Source organism: Oncorhynchus mykiss, chromosome 1 (assembly GCF_013265735.2).
Source record: "Oncorhynchus mykiss isolate Arlee chromosome 1, USDA_OmykA_1.1, whole genome shotgun sequence".
NCBI lineage: Eukaryota > Metazoa > Chordata > Actinopteri > Salmoniformes > Salmonidae > Oncorhynchus > Oncorhynchus mykiss.
Window position 1 is genome coordinate 56,600,153 of NC_048565.1, and position 6,000 is coordinate 56,606,152.

Sequence of the window (6,000 nt, forward strand, 5' to 3'; positions counted from 1 at the left end):
AAAATCCCACCAGCCACCTTGATATCATAAGAAAGAAAGAGATTTATTGTACGTCCTCTTCTCACCTCCAGGCTTAGTTTCAAAGACAAATAGATGTCTTTGTTTTGTTATCACATCATTCATTTTAGAAAGTAAACTACTAAAATAGAAATACAGATTTTAATTGTTGATATGTTATAACTGTTTACACAAGTTATAACTGGTCAGTGAATGTAAGCAATCACCTTCATTAGGATGTGCCAAATGTGGCATTAGACAATCACACATGGATTGATTAAGGTGATGTTACTGAGATGATGTTCCTTGACATTAATTGATTTGAATTAAAGAGCAAAAGTTAGTGTTTGAGACCCATTCATTCCACCTAACTCTTAGATGTGTACTGTATGTATGATTCAGGTTACGTGGAGAGTACAGTACAGTATGGCAACCAGCTTTGGTTAATATGTGTTGCCTCTTCAACATGATTACCTCAATACTGTAGTAAAATGGCACAGTAGTTTTCAGTGTTACTTAGGTGTCATTGTAAGATCATGTTGGACAATGGGAACGTAGAAACAAAGAAACGTATAACAAAACTGATTATCATATATTCAATATACCGTTACTGATGGTTGATGCTCGGAAAAGTAAGAATGCACACAATACTTTCATGGGAAATATAAAATAGTATGGGAGATCAGATAGCTACAATAACGAATAACAATGATGAGGTAATAAGTTGATTCTATTGATACAGTGGTAACACTTTTCTTAAAGCCTGCTTTATAACATACTATAAGCATGTAAGCCTTTCTAATTTCTTATAATATAATATTTTTATATTGATAAAAAAAATGTGTGTTTAATAGTTAAGATTATTATTTGATGAAAGGACATTATATGGGATCATATGTGTTTATGGCAGGTCTTACAATTAATTGATAATGCCCTCTAAGCTGGTTTTTGGAGGATATATTGGCACGGGTGTTGTTAAACCTGAGATGAAGTTGTGCCAATATATCCTCCAAACACTGGCCTCGAGGGCATTATCACTTTTAAACAACTGGTTTCCAACAAATTCAAATAATAATTGACATATTTTAAATTGGAACATATTTCATCCTATCACAAGATATAGTCCCGATACAAGTCTAGCGTTGTTACCCATGCTGCCTGGTCGTTCATTATATCAGTCAGGCTGCTAGAGGTGAACCAGTCGTGAAGTGTTTTTGTTCTATATCTACAAACGTTCGCTCAAAATGTATCTTTATCATGCTGGCTGGCAAAGTTCTTATTCCTTGCTTGCTATCGGCACAGTCACGTCAAACAGCCAGAATAATAGAAAAGTAGCTGCATTTGCACGTGACATTTATTTTGATAAGCCTACATCCATAAAATGAACTAGTGATGTGCGATTTTGCCTGGCATAGATATTTCCATCATTTAACGGCAGCTCTTATCCAGAGCAACTTACAACAGAGTTCATACATTTTTCATGCTGGTCACCAGTGGGAGTTAAACCCCTAATCTGACTGTAAGGGGTGTTCAACTGGCGGCAGAAAAGTCAGACGCAGGAGAGAAATAACTGGGTTTCCAACGGAGCAGTTTATAAAAACAAAAACACCGGAAAACATAATAATAAAAATCAATGGGTTAACATAACCTGACGCACACCAGTACAGACGTACACAAACACTTACAATAAACAATCTCCAACAAGGACATGCGGGGAAACAGAGGGCGCACAACATATAATTGATGGGATTGGAACCAGGTGTGATGGAAGACAAGACAAAACCAATGGCAAATTAAAAATGGATCAGTGATGGCTAGAAGGTCGGTGACATCGAACACCGCCCGAACAAGGAGAGGGACTGACTTTGGTGCAAGTCGTGACAGTACCCCACCCTGACGCGCGGCTCTAGCTGCGCGTCGGCACCGACCTTGGGGACGACCCGGAGGGCGAGGCAAAGGGCAATCCGGTTGGAGACTGTGAAAATCTCGCAGCATAGAAGGATCCAACAAGTCCTCCACCGGAACCCAGCATCTCTCCACCGAACCATACCCCTCCCTGTCCATGAGGTACTGAAGGCCCCTCGCCCGACGTCTCAAATCCAGTATGGAACGAACAGAGTACACCGGGGCCCCCTCGATGTCCAGAGGGGGCGAAGGAACCTCCCGCACCTCAGACTCCTAGAGTGGGCCAGCCACCACCGGCCTGAGGAGAGACACATGGAACGAGGGGTTAATGCGGTATTCGGGGGGAAGCTGTAACCTACCTCGTTCACTCTCCTCAGGACTTTAAATGGCCCCACAAACCACGGACCCAGCTTCCGACAGGGCAGGCGGAGGTGCAGGTTTCGGGTCGAGAGCCAGACCCTGTCCCCCGGTGCGAACACCGAACACACTGCTGAAGATGGACATGGGCGGCGTCCCATGTCTCCTCCACGTGCCGGAACAGTCGTCCACCGCAGGAGCCTCGGTCTGACTCTGATGCCAAGGAGCCAGAACTGGCTGATACCCCAATACACACTGGAAGGGAGAAAGGTTAGTGGAAGAGTGGCGGAGCGTGTTCTGGACCATCTCTGCCCAGGGCACAAACGCTACCCACTCCCCCGGCCGGTCCAGGCAATAAGACCTCAGAAACCTACTCACATCCTGGTTAACTCCTTCCACCTGCCCGTTACTCTCGGGGTGAAAACCTGAGGTAAGGCTGACCGAGACCCCAGACGTTCCAAGAATGCCCTCCAGACCCTCGACGTGAACTGGAAACCCAGATCAGACACTATATCCTCAGGCACCCTGTAGTGCCGGAAGACGTGTGTAAATAGAGCCTCCGCAGTCTGTAGAGCTGTAGGTAGACCGGGCAAAGGGAGGAGACGACAGGGCTTAGAAAAATGATCCACAATGACCATGATTGTGGTGTTACCCTGTGAAGGAGGAAGATCAGTCAGGAAATCCACCGACAGGTACGACCATAGCCATTGTGGAACGGGTAAGGGTTGTAAACTTACCTCTGGGCAGGTGTCTAGGAGCCTTGCACTGGGCGCACACCGAGCAGGAGGTAACATAAACCCTCACATTCTTAGCTAAAGTAGGCCACCAGTACTTCCCACTAAGACAGCGCACCATCCAACCGATACCAGGATGACCAGAGGAGGGTGACGTATGGGCCTAATAGATAAACCCATACGGTACGCTCCTCTATGTCATACAGCCAGGAAATTGCATCCGACTTAACGTTCTGAGAGCCTGGTCTGTAGGAAAGGGTAAATACAAAATGGGTGAAAAACATGGCTCGCCTTGCCTGGCGAGGGTTCAGTCTCCTCGCCGCCCGGATGTACTCCAGATTGCGGTGGTCAGTCCAGATGAGAAAGGGGTGATTAGCCCCCTCAAGCCAATGACTCCACGCCTTCTAAGCATTGACGACAGCCGACAGCCAACAGCCCCCGGTCCCCCACTTCATAGTTTTTCTCTGCTGGGCTGAACTTCTTCAAGAAGAAGGCACAGGGGCGGAGCTTTGGTGGCGTACCCGAGCGCTGAGAGAGCACCGCTCCTATCCCAGCCTTGGACGCGTCCACCTCCACGATGAATGCCAAAGAGGGATCCGGGTGGGCCAACACGGGAGCCGAGGTAAACAGAGCCCTCAGGTGACTAAAAGCCCTGTCCGCCTCAGCTGACCACTGCAAGCGCACCGGGCCCCCCTTCAACAGTGAGGTAATGGGAGCCGCCACCTGACCAAAACCTCAGATAAACCTCTGGTAGTAGTTGGTAAACCCTAAGAACCGCTGCACCTTGTTTACCGTGGTGGGAGTCGGCCAATTATTCACGGCTGTAATGTGGTCACTCTCCATCTCCACCCCTGAAGTGGAAATGCGATACCCTAGGATGGAGACGGACTGTTGGAAGAACAGGCATTTCTCAGCCTTGACGTACAGGTCATGCTCCAACAGGCGACAGAGCACTCTGCGCACCAGGGACACATGCTCAGCGTGTGTAGCGGAGTATAACAAAATGTCATCAATATACACCACTACACCCTGCCTGTGCAGGTCCCTGAAAATATTGTCTACAAAGGCTTGGAAGACTGATGGCGCATTCATCAACCCGTATGGCATGACGAGGTACTCTTAGTGCCCAGAGGTGGCGCCCTCCCTGCTGCCTCGATTCCCAGAGGGACCAACCAGGCACCGACCGGCAGTGTGACCTCTGCGGCCACAGATGGTGCACGAGCGGGAATCCCCTCCGGTCTCCCTGCGCACCGCCCCTCCCAGCTCAATGGGTATCGGAGAGGGGGTGCGGGAGGATATGGTCCTAAACTCCAGGGCGAACTCCTGGACGCTCCTCGTCTCCTGCCTCAGATAGTAGAGGCGTTCACTCACCGCTCTACCCTCGGGCGGGTGGTTGAAGACTTCCTGGAAACGGCATGTGAACTCCTCAAACTGGTCCAAAGCCGCATCTCCCTCTCTCCACACGCCGTTGGCCCACTCCAGATCTTTCCCCGTGAGGCACGAGACGAAGGCGGACACCCTCTCACAACCCGATGGACCTGGGTGGACGGTTTCCAGGTAGAGGTCTACTTGTAACAGGAACCCCTGGCAGTTCGCAGTCTCTCGCCGTACTCCTGGAGCAAGGAGAGACGAATCCCACTGGGTTCAGGCGGGAAAGAGGGGCTCAGGGTAGACCCCGGCTGTGCTGGTGGAGGCGCCGGAAGTCTCTCCCAGCGGTCCATTGTCTGGACAACGCGGTCCATGGTGGTGCCAAGTTGGTGTAGTATTGCTGCATGCTCCTGGACGTGCTCCTCCACTCCTATGGCCGGTGTACCGTCTCCTGCGAAAAATGGATCAGTGATGGCTAGAAGGTCGGTGACGTTGACCGCCGAACACTGAACGAGAGGGACCGACTTCGGCGCAAGTCATGAAACTGGCGTTGCAAGCGCCATGCCCTACCAACTGTGGTCACTCGGCACGACACTGTTCAGAGGAGCGAGCCAACTACAGAGCTAACATAATCATTTAAAACTGAATCTGGAAAGACAGCAAATTAGCTGCATTTGGTTTCATTATAACAATTTTTCTATCGACTTTTCTTTGTATATTGCATATCCATAAAAATTATGCTGATTCATTTTTTTGACTGGCTGTGAAAAGTTGTCAGTCTTGTCCTGACACGTTATTCCTCAACAGTGGAGATTGTTTCAGTATTGAAATTTTATGTTATAAAGGTCGGAGAGACACACAGCAATGTTTATAGGAATCTCTACTGATGAAAATCAGATGCTAGTCTAAAAGAAAGGGAAAATAATGTCTAGATGCTTTTCTACACAGGAGATCAAGTTCATAAATTCCCTGGTTGGGCTAATGAGACAGTGGATTCCGCAATAAAAATGGTACAGCAAATAGGCATTTCAACCTCATAGCCGGTGATAACTTCTGGAATGGACACCGGCTGGAACGTGGTTTTAACCAGTCAGCATCCAGGATTATACCCACCTGTTGTATAATGCGTTATAACTGAATCAGGAGAAACTAAGATGATCTGTTTTGCAATTGTAAAAATGTTGGGTGTAGGACTATAATTATGGTATCTGGAGTCTTGTTCAACAGTTCTGTGTCCAGTGGCCTCACTTATCAACCGTGCATACATTTCTCTCTAAATTCTGGCATACGTGGAGATTCTAGGATTTGCATGCTCAACAAATTATTGAGATATGGAGATAGATTTATATCAAAATATTGTAAATACATAAGTAGTAAGTCACAAACAGAAGAGATATTGTGTGAATACAGAATACACAGTCTGCCGATATGCCCACATAGTTTCATAAACGTATCTCATTATCCAAAAGCAAATGAGCCATCATTAACAAAAACAAACGACGATTGGCAAATAAATGCAAGACTGGTTTTGATAGTTTTTTGCTCATTAACACTGCATAATTTACAAATATATTTATTGCTTTGCAAACACAAATTGGCAAATATTTTTTTTCTGAATGTGACCACATTTGCGACTACA